Genomic DNA, 15,658 nt, shown 5'->3' on the forward strand with positions numbered 1-15,658 from the left:
GGCACCAATTTTTTAAAGCTACGTATATTAAGGTGAGTTTCCACTCATCCATTTTTTTTTTACGGGAGTGAGAATGGGAAGGGAAAAATTATGACATAAGCATATGTAGTATTAGTTTTAATTTGTCCAAAAGAAAACTACTCTATTCACGTGATTATTTTTTCCTTCCCTATCCCGTTCCCAGAAAAAAAGGATTAGTGGAAACTGACCTTTAGTGTGAACTGCATTAACAGGTCGTCCATAAATAACATCACGCTCTAGGGGGTTGGGGGGAATGGTTGTTGTTATATGATAACTCATACGGGACTTGTTACTAAAAACTTTAATCTTATTTATGTTCGATTTATAATTTGATAATCAGTTTCCACACACATGCAGAACACACAATACGGTTCACATAATTACCATTAACTAATGTGTTAAATCACACAATGCGGTGCACATAACTACCACTAATTTAGGTGATAAAAACACACAATGTGGTTATCAAAATTTACCACTAACTAACAAATTATGCCACTTAATGTGGTATAATATTAAACTAAATACGTAAAAAAAAAAAAACTAGATAAACCATACATCGAAAACACATGCATTTTTTTTTCCCGCTGCATTGTAAATTTTAACCACATTTAAAATTATAACAAGTAAAAATAAAAACGAGTATTTAAAACCCAATGCTTTTATATGTTACTAAAGCACAAATTTTCCATTCAATTTTTTCTGATATTACTTTTTTTTTTTATTAACATTTGGCAAAATGCGTGTGTAAAAAAATAAAAAAGTTCAAGAAGATGCGGGTCTCGAACTACAGACATTCCGGTTACGAAGTCAATGTCGTATCCAAATATGCTAACGCCTTAAAGTAAAAAAATTAATTTGGGCGACAAAATAAGCTAGTTTTTCTACAAATGTTATTGAACACATACTTTTGAAGAGTTCTGAAAAATTCATAAAAATTACTAGTTTCAAAAAACGTTTTACAAAGAGTTTCTCCCTATAATTTTTTTTTAATTGCATTTTTTTCAAAATACATAATAACTTCTTAAGGCTTTTTAAATAACGGCTGCAGAGTAAGTCTAATAAAATCAAAATTTTTATTATATCCAGATTTATATTCGCATTAAATGTATTCCTAGATCTAATCCGCCCTTATTTGGAGTATTGTGGATCAATTTACAACTCGCGACTGCTTAAAGACAAACCCATCCAAGACAAGACCAAGAGCATCATAACCCAATTCAACGTACCAAGAGTAAGTGAGTTTAAGAAGAACGAAGCAAGCTAGAGTAAAGTCAGAAGAATTCGAGTTAGAAAGATAGCAAAAAGAAAGCAGACAAATATTGCACTAGATGTTTGAATATGAAAGTGTTAATCGGTTACTGTGGGTATGGGTGCTAATTAATTTAATTTTTTATAACACAAACAAAACCTTAATCCTTCATTTTTCATAAATTGAATGAAAAAGGTAGAACATGCAAGTAGTGTAGAAACATTGACTGACAAATAGATAGAACATGTAAGGAGTGTACATACATAGACTGAAAATAGGTAGAACATGCAAGAAGTGTTCAAACATCGACTGACAAATAGGTAAACATGGAAGGAGTGCCGCTACATTGACAGAGGGTTTTGGTTTCGGCAGGCAATCTATTAATTTCAAAGCAATATTTTTTTTTTCAATTTGATTTTTTGCGGGGGATTTTTTCAGGGGAATACTTTCCGTGGGGATTTCTTACGGGGGGATTTTTTCCTAGAACCGCTCCGACGTTGTATAACTTTTTATATAACGAGGTTGACATTTTGTGTCTACATATTTTTTAATGTAAACAGGTTGATAGCCATTTTGTGTCTATACATATTGATTTATTGCAAATTTTTTTAATAATAATAATTTTAATAACATCAATAATAATAATATCACCGTTTAATAACACAATTCTTCAGATTATGGTGATGTATAGAATGAATACAGAACAAATAACTTTATGAAAAGTTTTTGTATGTATATATGTATTAGTGGATTAAATCGTAAAGAAATGAAAATAGTATATCATTTTGCTCGTTTAACCTTTTTAAATGACATGTGGTTAAATGACATGTGGTTATGCATCTGCGTTTGTATAAGAATAAGTAAGCATATATAAACAAGTCATTAGACTTTTTTATATGTTTTTCTCATTATTTTTTTTAATATATTTTTATTTTGAGTGGTGGAAATGTCATAGCTACGCATGGACAAAACCAGTGCAATCCCATAAGGTAAACTATAATCCAGAAGATAGCAACATTTTTATTTAAAAGAACTCCGTGAATGAAGCAAAAATGAAAATCGTAGTGTTCATGCATTTTGTCGAATTTTCTGGACTGTTTGTGGGAAATCATGCTAAGCAATGATTAAAAGTTACAATGAGCTAATGGATTTATGGGAGTGGTTGTTGGGAAATAGCTCGTGCACTGCTGTTCAAGGCCACTATTTTTCTTCTAATATGGTTAAAAAATTGATTACAGTAATCTTAAAATTTTAAGTGAATATTAGTACGGTTTTCTAACAAATCATTCAACAGAACATGCAATCATAGACCTCATGAACAACATCAGCTCATCTTTTGATAAATGACATTTTGTATTGGGAGTCTTTATTGATCTTACAAAAGCTTTCGATACGCTCAACAATAAAATTCTGATTGAAAAAATGAAAAAATATGGTTTAAAAAACAAAACTGTTAAATGGTCATCATTTATTTAAATAATAGACAACAATGTGTCATAAATATTTCGACGATATTTCTAATTCAAAGCTATTGAAAATAAAACGTGGCGTTTCACAGGGATCATTTTTTGCAACTTCGTTGCTCCTTATATACATTAATAACCTTCCTAAAGCCTTGATTACATCATGTTTGCAGATGATACAAATCTGTTTTATTCATCTGCTTCTATCGATGACCTTTTTAATAGAGTCAACTTTGAGCTTCAATAATTCGAAACATGTTTCATTGCTAATAAGTTATCAATAAACGTACAAAAAAATAAATAAAATTTTATTTCACTCAAAGCAACAGAAAAAGGCACTTTCATCACAACAATATTGAAAGAACTCAAACAATTATATTTCTTGGAATGGCAATAGGCAAAAATGTTACAAAAAAAACTTGATAATTCTTTACTTTTTATTTGTACATAGTCATCTTACATCCGCTAAAATTGCTTGGGGAAGCACACACAAAACAAACAAAAAAAGACGACAAAAATAGAATTTTTCTATTTTTCTAGAATAGTACATAATAGTAACTAACATACATATGCTAAACCTCTATTAAAAGAAATGAAAGCGCTAAACATTTATCAAATTAATATCTATGCTAATATACTATTTATGCTAAAATACAAAATGGGATTAGTTTCTTCACGATTTATAGAAAACTTCTTTCATGCAATTACCAATAAGTTTAACACATTAGCAACTGGTAAACTTTATCGCACCCCGAAAAAGAGAATAAAAACTCCCAATTCTCTATCCCTTTTCACGGCCATTTTTTGATAAGCATTTGCCATTTATAGGGCAGTCAAATTTTTGCTTGCAGTTACAATTTCAGTATTTTTTTCTTTGAGAAATTCATTTTTATTAATCAATGCAAAATTATTAATTTCTAAATGCAGACATGAAAATAAGTTCCTTTTAAAAAATTATAAAAACAAGTGACCAGTCCAATTTTATCCTAATTTATATATATATATATATATATATATATATATATATATATATATATATATATATATATATATATATATATATATATATATATATATATATATATAATCTAAAAAACATTTATAAAAAATGCACTCACAAATGATAAAATAATAAGAAAAACAAAACAAAATTTTATCACAATGACATTTAAAATATTTGTGCATAAGAATCGCAATGTTTATGTGTACTTTGCGTATTACCCCAAGGTTCTTGATGAAAAGACTTTATAAGTCTTCTACGAGTTCCCTAAAACAACATAAGCTATATTATCAAGGCTTTCATAATATATTTAGCTAATGCATAGTGAACCAGGTGGTGGACAAAAGTAAAAAAAAATACATTTTCAAAAATTACATTATTTTATACCATTTTATAGCTTAAACATTCAGCTTTTATAAAATGTATATATTATAATTATTATGCTTCTAAGTTGGAGAATAAAAAGCATGTTTAAAAAAAAAAAAAAAAAGTTTTCAAACTTTTTGTTTAAATTGAAAATGTTTTTTGTGTTACTAATAAGCATGGAACAGATGTAAATTTTAAAATTTTTCTTTTTTTTTACATAACTTAAAAAAAATATCTTTCAAATGAGTTATTACAACCTTATTTAGGATGTAAGTTACGTCAAATAAAATGATTTCAAATGATGGCATATTAGAAGTACTCTTTTTTAGTTAAAATTTCACTTATATAGTCGAATACTTTTACGGTCCAAAGCGGTCCAGTAATTTTAAATTTGAAATACATCGTTTAATATGTATATTATCAATATAAAATTGGTTTATAATCCGCGGATCTCCGCCTGGTCTCTAATAATAATTTTTACAAGTTAAATGATGTGTCCGATTTAATGTGTCGAAAACATTATATGCATTTTATTCTAAATGGTTATGCAAAAGTTGGGTCTCAGCAAGACTAGATTAGTGTTACAAACTTGTTTTATTATTAATACATCTTAAAATATCTATTTATAAGATTTTGTGAATGAAATTCATATATTTATATAGTTAAAACATGAAAAATACTGATATTTGTTCATATATAATGCAAAAAAACGTGAACTTAGCTAATCCTAATATTTTGGATGCAGTTGTAAATGGCATAAACTTAACTGCAAATAATAACCTGTCTGATTTCATAACCATCTTTTACAAAGGTATATATGCAAAAACTCTAAAATTCGTTTTGAAGAGAATAACAAACAATGGCAACAAAATGTACCAATATCATTTAAATTTGTAATTGATGATAAGAAAATTCTACTAACTGCTTCTATTGATAAAGAAAACTCTGGTCTTATCCAACTGTAGTATCTGGCTCCAGGTTAATTTTGATTCTTTAAGTAGTAAAACAAAGAAAAGAAGATTGATGCCATAAGTGGCATCATATTCATCTTAAGAACTATTGTTTGCATCAGGTTGTAGTTTGCGCCAAGATGAAAAAAGAAGCTAAAACTGTTTTACAATTATCAGAATATATGAGTTTTGATTCGAAAAGTAATTTTGAATTAAAAATTTATATATACACACAAAAGTTTTGAGCTTTATGTACCTTTTCATATTTTTTTATATGGATTATGTAGTAGTTTCATAAAATGTAAAATTGATCCCAGGAACTGCATAAAAATACTTGAAATTAATAATTAGGAATGTGTTAAAATTTTTAAATGCTTAAAATAATTTTTAACCAGACTGCCACATTAATATTAGTCTAGTTTATAACATTGATGCTTTTAGAAAAGTTACTTAAGCTAGTAACTATGCAAAATGAACCGTTGCCAGGCATTTCAGGTGTCACTATCAACCAAATAAAAAATCCATAGTACCACTACATTTGTAAGATAAAAATCTTCAATGTGGTTGTTATGGGAGTAATCCAATAAAGATATTACTTTTTCCAGTTTTATGTTTTTAATTTTTATTTGTTAAGGTTAATAAAGTATGTGGTTACTAAGCAATTTAGGTATCCGTAGCAACCCAATATTAAAACTAATGTCACCATTAAAACTCCAATCCTCAAATTAGTAAACAGTACAAAAATGTTTCTTAAATCATTTTTATATAACGAGTTATTAGTTTTCTCCAGTAAAAGTGAATTCAGGCCCACTGTGTAATGCTTCATAAATTTAAATTTTATTTTATTTTTTCATCTTTCTTAACTGAGTTCTGTAATTATTATTATTATTTTTTTGATATATATATTTTAGCAGTATTTGGTTAAATATAATCTTTGGTAACGGAAGTATATTTTGGTTATATTTTGGTGTGTAAAAATCTGTAACTAATATGTAGTTGTTAAAATATATTAAAAAAAAATGATTTTAGAAAAGATGAATTGGTTGCTCATTTGTAAAACCAAATGGTTCTGCTTGAAAGAAACAGCCGTAAGTGCAAACGAATTAGTTTTATATTTACGAAACTTAAGTGCCGGTGAATAGTGTTTTATATAGTTCAAGTAGTTATTATAGCGAAGCCTCTCCTGGTTATGCCTGCAACTAATGCTGTTAGCAAAAGAATCTTTAATCAACTTCAATCCAAAAAACGCTTAAATCATGTTATGTTATTAAATATTCATAAAGATAGGACTGACGATCGGACTGACGATCGGACTGACGATCGGACTGACGATCGGACTGACGATCGGACTGACGATCGGACTGACGATCGGACGGACGGACTGACGGAATTGATATGATTGAAGTAGCGTAAAAGCTTGTTGATTAGAAACATGCTTAAACATTTTTGGACGTTTCTCCAAATACGATATTTAATATCAACTTAAACATGTTAGCAAATTCACCCAGACATAAAAAGCTATTTAAAACAAACTCTTACCTCTAAAATGCTATATCTGCACTAGTTTTATATCTTTCTGTGAAGTTATATGCACTGAAAGAATACACCATAGTTGATGATGATCAAAAAAATATAGTGTAAATGCATGAGAAAACTTTGATCGAATATTTTTTCGCCACAAACCGGCGTCATGCGCAAACTTTTTATTTTGGGTTCTTTTCATGATATACATTATTTAGCTAAGGCCGAGTCTATAGTTTTTAATGGTCTAAGGTAAACACGTTGTATATTACATTTTCCTGCGCTTCGCCCAGACAACAACTGCATAACTTATTTAACTGTAAACATATGGGTAGTAAAGTTGCGTTTAAGTAATTTTATTCAAATGAGTTCTTATATAAGATTCAAACACTTTTGTAAACTGTGGCGCATGCAATTAACACTTTATTACCATGTAATGTTCTTATCGATAAAGGTACCTTAATGTTTTGCGACCAATTGTATTTTATTTCAATTTTTTCAACAAAAATTTGTGGAAGAAATGAGTATACCCCCATTTAATATAAAATCATTTAATGAAATTTATTTAATAAGAATTTATCAAATCACTTTTTTTTTTAATCACAAAGTGTTTCTAACTTTATTTCTTTGTAGCGTAAACTTTAGGCCACGTTAGGCTAAATAATAATTATTCTTTTGCTTGCCTTATTAGTTCTACTTAAACTATGGTTTTGAGTTAGGCTTGTTATTCGCAGATTGTATAACTAAATATATTTTTGATGACAGTGCCCTGTCAGATTTTCGATAATACCTTTTCAAAGCATAACTTTTACATAATAATTTTGACTAACCACTGAAGACTTTTTTTACCATTATAAATATTTACAGTCTGCAAAGCAGTTTGAGAATGGATTTAAAGTTAGTTTACAAAATATTTATTGCTAACTGTCGTTAAAGGTTAATCTCCTTTATAAGCCAAATCTTTATGATTTATTAACTGTTTAAAAGTCAATAAAGTGAACATTATTGTTCGTGTTGAACGTGACATTTCGCAGGAATCAGTAAAAACTACTTTAGGTAACTTTTCACAATGATAACAATCATTGATTATTAAGAATATTTAAAAGTTGCTAAACAACTAAAAAATATAACTAAGAATAACTTATTCTTAATATATTATTGGCTTATATTTTATTTTCATCGTCATTATAAAAAGTAAGTGAAAAAGCAGTATTAAAATCTTGAATACATTTTTAATCTTCTGATTCATACATTTTAAGAGAACTTTTAAAAAAATAACCCACAATCTAAAACTACTATATTAACAGATATATGATCAAATATTTTAACAGCAAAAATAATTCAAAAATACCATCCGAGCTTTAACATCGAATAACGAATTAATTAAAGAACCTAACCAATTGAATTTGCGATACAAGCATGGTGTTCATACCTTAAAGTAATATTATTGCACTTGAAAAAGATCAACGTTATTCCACTAAATGGATACCCCAGATTCGAAAACAAAGTTATGAACCAAGAATTAAAATACTTGGCTTAAGCACCTTGGAAAAAAGACGTAAGAGAGGTGCCTTAATTCATATGAGAAAACTATTTTTAAAAAATTAATGTTGTAGAACTAGATTGTTATATTTTTGCCTCATATCATCCCATCACAAGAGGCCATAAATTCAAAATCAGAAGAGTAATTGATAAAAGCTGCAATATTCGTCATAACTAATAGAGTCACATCAATGTGAAACAAACTACCAGATTTTATTATCAAAAGTAAAAGCTTGAATTTATTCAAAACTTGCATTGATAAATATCTAGAGCTATATGATTTGTAATTAATATAATTTTATCTAGAATAACAACACAATTTGCTGTCAAAGTGAAATTAATTACTACTAATTTCACTCGTAGTTTTTGAACTACTACAGCTTTCTATTATATTATACTACTAATAGTAACAATAATAATAATGATAATAATAATTATAATATTAATAATAAATTCGATAAAGTTACTAATTATATCTTTTGTTTATATCAAATTAACTTGTCTCATTTTATATTACTCGTCATATGTAGGCTCTATTAAGTAGGGTGAAATATAAAATAGGGCTCTATAAAGTAGGGTAGAATGGGGTAATGTTGGTCAAGGGGTAGTTTGGGTCAAATCAACATTTATCAGTTTTTTCAAAAGAAAGTTTTTAGGAAGTTTTTTTTTTCCTATGCTATATGTGGTTAAAATGGTTCTCTAAACTTTAATTATCAGCTTAATAGGCAAATTCTTAAGTATATTTTTTATTCGAAATGGCGCAAACATATAAAAGGAGATTTTTATCGAAAACCTTTAGCTATAGAAAAGGGTATTTAAACTATGGTCTAACACATAAAAAAAGTTTCATTGGGAAGAAAAATGATCAATTAATTAGGTTTAATTCGTTTTAAGACAGAATGGTGCATAGTTTTGTGAAAAATGCAACATTTTCGGGTGGGGTAATGTCGGTCTATATGTTAATGTGTTTTGTGCCGATAGGAATCTAATGCTTATACAACAAAAAATACCTTTAAAATGAAAATTTTTATAAATTAGAAGTCTGACTATGTTTCTGAAATCATTTTTCAGGAGTCATATTGCTATAGATTCTTTTTAATGATCATAAGATAAATAATATCATAAGATGTAATGATATTATGTTTTTAATTAAAACTAGTAGATTACGTAGCGTAGCAGTTTTGAAGGGTTGCACATTGAACTTTTTTTATACAAACATGTAGTTTTTGTAATATAATGAATCTCTAATATACAACGCAAAAAATTTTAAAAATTTTCAACTAGGCCTTTGCTTTAAATTCTTCCTTAAACATGATTTCATCATGTTTAGAATTTTATATTACTTCAGTTTTTAAAATTGAGTATCATTCAATTTGGATAGTTATAAAATGATTCACTCTATATATTAGGAAATTAGAAACTATTGAAATTGAACCACAAAAATTTCATACATTCCTTGGAAATTAGCTAACAGAATCGAAAAAAATACTCATTTTGCATTTCTAATTTAGCGCCTTGAACAAGTAAAGTTATTTTGCGTTTAAAATATAAGTTGGTATATTTAATCAAAAAAAGATAAAAATGTAACTTAGATCCACATTACCCAACTAAACAGAGTAATATGGGTTTATAGAACACAACTCAAGCTAGTGCTCCTTAGACAGTTTTAAAAATTATTTATTGACTTTTTTTGATGTAGTTTACTAAAAATGTCTAATCATTTTAAGATAGTTCCCTTTAAAACATAAATTATTTTGCTATATATACTTTTTGCTCAAAACCAAAAGTAGCAAACAAATGACCTCGATTACTCCAACCTTTCCTAGGTGAAAGTAGCAAACAAATGGCCTTGATTACTCCAACCTATCCTAGGTGAAAGTAACTAAAAATCATTAGTTTTATTTACTTTAATGGTCACCCCAAAGGACCTTGGTTAGTAGCTGTAGGTGTCAATTTAACTTTTTATAATATCCGGACAATGTCCGATTAAATTTTTCAAATGAAATTGGAATAAATTTCATTTCAAAAGTATTATCATACATTTATTTTCTTCACTTAAAATGAACACTAGAAAAAGACTAATTTTCAAATGTTCAAAATGAAAAATAAAATATTTAAATTGTTATTCAAACGGTGATATTTAAAAGAAAAACATTTAAGTCTTAGTTACTTTTAATTGTTCTATATCTTTTAATAGTTGTGATTTATAAGTTTTAAAAATATTTACTTTTATCGAAATCAAGGTGTTTTCGTCTTGAACGCGCGATTTTAATCCCGCGCTTTTTATCTTCACAATTTTAATACACACCTGATATTTATCTTATGAATTTATAAACTCAGTCTAAAATTTTAATCCTAGTTTTGTAACCAGTTTACAATAAAATAGCCGACTTTAAGATTACTGACACGAGGAGTCATGAAGTCATCTAATAAGTAGTCGTCTCATAGATGATTAACATGAGGTGTCTAAAAAAAGTCTACGTTTAGATGTCTAAAAGACCGAGGTAATGACAAAAAAAAGTCGCAGCACTTTGTTTTATAAGAAAATGTGAACGAAAGTGTACCCTTCAAATTATGTAGTGTTAAAGCATATTTAAACATATATCAAGTTTTGCAGTTTGACTTTCACTTAAAAATTGCGTTGCGTCGACCTCTCCTTAATTTATAAGATTTATTTTTGTTAAAAAAAACTACATCATACAGTTTTAAAATTTACCAAGACAATGTGTTAGCATTGCCGAGTGGTTAGCGAGCAGAGCTTGAAACAAAAAACCGTGGTTTGAGTTCATTTAAAGCAAATATGACATCCATTTAAAACAACCATGAAATTCAACTAAAACATAGATAATAATCAATTAAAACAATCATGATTTTCTACTATAACATTTAACGCATGTGCAATCTCAACATTCTATATTATTCAAAGAAAAAGTTTTATTTTAATATATATTTAAATATTTATTTTCTAATTATTGCCAAGGGGTGTCATCTGACGTGAGACACGCTTCAAAAAAGTTTTCGCAGTGCGAGTAATAGTTTGATAAATTTACATTAGGAATAGATAAGCCTTACGCATTCTTGTGATTAGTTCATTTCATAACTAGGCCCGCATTTCATTACACGTTATTCTTAACATAAGAAAAAAAATCTCTTTTACACGGATTAAATAATGGTAAATGTAATAGCAAATATTTTTCTGAATGTTCTGAGCCCTAATCTCAACATTATGATGGAAGCTGACATTATCCATCACCAGGGTTAACTCTTCCTCTGTTCCCAAAACTTGTACAACTTGATCAATATATTGTTGAAACAAAATAGTGTTGATTGACACACTGACAGCTTTGCAGTGAATAATATTTAAACCATTGATGGCTCATATCTTTGATTTATTACTTTGTCTAGAGCGAATAATCGGGTTTGGTGTGGCTCCTCTTTTTGACAGTGAATGACTGCGAAGTATGTGTAAATTAAATGGACTTTCATCAATAAACATAATATTTCGTTAGCGATGAATAGGGTTGACTGATGTAAACCACTAAATATATTCAATTCGAAGATTTTTTGCATCATCGTTGTTTTTCCTTTGATAAATTGGTCGAGTAATTTTATATTATTATCCAAGCTTAGTCACCAATATACAGGCAGTTGTAATAGGTACATTCCCATTTAAATCATTTTTAATTTCAATTAAAATTTTTGTTGTATTATCGTTTATAAGCTCTTCAATTCTTTTTCTAATCTCTTCATTATAAATTACTCAACAAGCACCATGTGTTTTGCTTTTCGGCCTAATGGATAAGATCAAGTTACGTGTCTGTTCTCATTTCGGGTCCTAACTACTTTTTGGTTGGTTACGGAGTTGTTAGAAAGCAGGTATAGCATTAAATCGAAACCGTACCGTCAAATAGAGTAGATAGAGTTCAAGATGTAGCCGTCTATTAGTTGTTTCTTTCTACGTCCGAAAATTAACTGGATGAGGATGAATGACAATACCAGTTCTGACAAAAAACTTGATGAAAAGTTCTGTTTGTCGAATTGCATTTTTTATCAACTATTGCAATGTCTGTGCGCTTTTTCTATGACTTTTTTTTAACTTGACTACTTCCGATTTTTATTCTTATTTACTTCTGTTCTTTCTTAAACTCACTTACTCTAAGTCGGTCAAGCAAGTTATGATGCTCTTTAGTGAGCTGAATTTATCTTTGCAAACCTTGGTATGTGGCTTCTATAAAGCAATATAGTCGGAGGAAAATATAAGTTCTATTTATCGATAACTTCCCAACAAACATTATTTAGTGGATTTGCAGTGGACCTATATAGGCATTTTTTTTGTTTACTGGAGTTTTGCTCATCGGTTACTTAGTGGACCACTAGTGACAGCCGCTATAAATGGCATGCCGATAATTTTCCATCATTTTAATGGTGCTTAATTATCGGCGAGCTTTTGGCGGCTGTCACTAATGGTCCACTAAGTAACCGATGGGCAAAACTCCAATAAACCTTGAACTTGTCCTCACGGGCCTAGATATATGATCTCCATATGGCGACTAGCCAGAGAAGGATAAAGCACAATATCATTAAGATAGTAATTTGTAATTACTTAATACTATCTACTTAAAACTAAATATCACTATTAATGAAAATATTAGAACTTTTTTTTTATCTTTATATTTGTCTTCAATTATAAAATAAAATATTACAGAATAGCTTTTTTACAAATATAATCGGAAGAACTTCCAGGAGAACATACGATCTTATCACGTAGCCCTTTACAATATCAAATATAGTAGTAATAATGATAATAATAATAAAACAAAAATAAAACAAAAAATAAATCAACATTAACTATATATAACTCTGTATTTAAAATATAAATATACTGGATAAAATATAAGAAACAAAAGAACTAAAAACAAGAAAAAATACTTTCTATTGAAAAGATAACTTCTTTTAATTTCCCTTTAACTATAAATAACTATAAATTTGCACCCCCCCTCCTCCTCCATTTGAAAGTTTTTTCATTCCAGTAAATCTATCATTTATTTGCACGTTAACAATGTCTATGGTTCTATAAAAACCTTAATTTGAAATCTTTTTTCAGCGCATTCGTTTAAATCACATCCGCTCAAATCATCAAAATGTCTCGCATATTTGGATTGCCTCTTAACCTTAAATGTTGGTATTATTTTCCACTTACTGCAAAAAGTAACAGCCTCTAATTTAAATAAATCGTAATTTGATCTAAAATCTTTCAACTTGAATTTCAGAGTACCAAATAACATGGCCGCTCCGTATAGATCTATGTACTTTTTTTGTAAGTTTTTTGAAGCATAATTTACATTCGTTAGTATGTGATACACAATGACGCAAATAAAAACAAATTCAAGGTTTGATATTTTCTCCCTTAATTTTAGAGCTTCATTTTGTTCTACTCTCTTCGAATATTTTAAAGAAATTTCAGTTAAAGTTTTAACTATATCTAAAAAGCGTAACTTTATAGCTAATGAAGAATTAATTCTTGAAGACTTGTTGGGTTTAATTTTTTTAATTTTTCTTCCGACTCCCCGCTAAAATTTGATAACAAATCCCATCTTTTAATACTGTTGCCAAAAAAGGAGTAAGTTTCTTGTAGAATTATAAAAATTTATTTACTTCTCTACAGCCAGAAACAGCGTAATTTATAACCAGGTTTAAATTGTTACTCGCACAACAAACATATTGTGCAGATGGCTGAATATTATTTATTTTTTTCTGAACTCCGTTATAAATGCGATCACATTAGCTCTGTCATATCCTTGACCACGGCACTTTTTAAATCGATTCCTTTATTTTTAAGCAATAATAACAATTAAATGGTTAAACCTACTGCCGAATGATCCTTTATTTCATAAAAACCCAAAAATGTTTTATCTCTATTTGATAAGGTTGAGTGTCCTGTTTGCGAATTATGTAAACGTATCGAAAAAAAGCTTAATTGTTCTTTTTTAGATACGTCTTGAGTTGTCAACAGTAGTAAAATTGTTAGGATTTGCGAAAATATCTGCATTACTTTCATAACAATATTCATTATGATCTTTCGAAATTTTATTATGTTCTAATTTAATTAAAACAGATAACATATCTTCTTGTTGGGTTGCTTTAGATGTACTGGTAACAACATTGATATTTTTATCTGCAACTACTTCACTAGGTATCCGTTCTACTGATGAAAAAAATAAGGATATCTTTTTATTGTTTTTACGTAATCTATTATCACCCTCCTTTCTTAATTTCCTTTTTGTTGGCTACACTCATATAAGTTCTTTTTGAGCCCATGCTATTGTAAGAAAAATATTTTATTAGAACAATTATATCTATGTATTAACCCTACAGATATAAACATATATAGCTAAATATTTTTGAATAAATAATAGACTTAATTTGTATTTATTCTTTATTTCGTATTTTGAGTTTGTCCTTTTAATTTTATATCAAATGTGTACACATAATTTGTGTTTCTTTATTAATTCGTACTATTCTCGTACTATAACAAAACCTAGTGCGTACTCAACACAGAAACATGGTTCTACCTATATTGCGTTTATATACATTTTTTAATTTAAAAATTCAAGATTTCAGTAATTAATTTATATAGGAAATTTTAAATCTCTAGAATAAAATTACAAGATTTTTTTAACAAGCAGTTAAAAAATATTACCAATATTATATACAACTAGTTTATTACCTATTAGCTAAGCATTTTGATAACTCAACTTATTGTAATGAAAATTATAATTATATGATTTTTAATGCTTTGCATGAATACATATAAAAAGAAAAGCACTTATCATCTAAATATAATAATATTGAATAATTTGTACTTAATTTTCCACTTCAAAATCACCTAACTTTATCGACAAATATTAAAGTACTAAATTATATCAGCGATATTTCTTTAATAGACAACGTTAATATTCGCTAATATTCAATAAAAATTTTATAATGGATTTGCTATTGAAATTAAATTCTGTAATAGAATTTCTATTGAAATTTAATCCTCCAATAGAATTTCTATTGAAACTCAATCTATAATAGAATTTCTATTGAAATTAAGTTCTATTATATAGTTCTTTTTATAGAAAAATACTCTGCTTTTCATTTAAGAATACGTGAAAAATCTCCGCGCGGCCCTCTAAGCTCCGGGGGAGCTTGTGCTTTCCCTAGTTACGCCACTGGTTTGAAAGAAGTAAAAGTGCGTTTGAATATGAATTCGTTTGAAAGAAGTCCAAAAGTCCAAAGGCAAGTCAAAGTCATGCAAAACTATTTTATTCCATTAAAAGGACCGCGGTAAGAAATTGTTCGAATTTAGTTTGGAAAGAAGGTTCTTGTAGATTTTTTGCATTAGAACGATTGTATTTGTTTATGGGTTTTACATCAATAGTAATTCATTAGGAGATAAATGATTTTTTACATTTAAATATAAAACATAAAATGTTATAAGCATTTAGTTCGTATATATTTAAAGCTTTCATTTCTTTCAGAATTTCTTTTGTAATTTCTA

This window comes from Hydra vulgaris, chromosome 09, assembly GCF_038396675.1.
Source record: "Hydra vulgaris chromosome 09, alternate assembly HydraT2T_AEP".
NCBI lineage: Eukaryota > Metazoa > Cnidaria > Hydrozoa > Anthoathecata > Hydridae > Hydra > Hydra vulgaris.